Source organism: Octopus bimaculoides, chromosome 23 (assembly GCF_001194135.2).
Source record: "Octopus bimaculoides isolate UCB-OBI-ISO-001 chromosome 23, ASM119413v2, whole genome shotgun sequence".
Lineage (NCBI taxonomy): Eukaryota > Metazoa > Mollusca > Cephalopoda > Octopoda > Octopodidae > Octopus > Octopus bimaculoides.
Window position 1 is genome coordinate 13,151,871 of NC_069003.1, and position 280 is coordinate 13,152,150.

At 47.5% G+C, this 280-nt stretch overlaps 1 protein-coding gene across 1 annotated transcript in view; it reads left to right on the forward strand.

Moving 5' to 3' along the window:
* LOC106869526 (mitochondrial ornithine transporter 2) overlaps window positions 1–280 on the forward strand; it is a 38,217-nt gene that overhangs the window by 7,611 nt on the left and 30,326 nt on the right. The window lies entirely within an intron of this gene.

A 280-nucleotide genomic window follows, 5' to 3' on the forward strand; every position in this document is an offset into this window, starting at 1 on the left:
CTGGTGACAGTGATGGTGGTACACCTGTCTACATTGTAGTGTGGTGACAGTGATGGAGGTACGCCTGTCTACATTGTAATGTGGTGACAGTGATGGAGGTATACCTGTCTACATTGTAGTGTGGTGACAGTGATGGAGGTACGCCTGTCTACATTGTAGTGTGGTGACAGTGATGGAGGTACACCTGTCTACATTGTAGTGTGGTGACAGTGATGGAGGTACACCTGTCTACATTGTAGTGTGGTGACAGTGATGGAGGTACACCTGTCTACATTGTAGT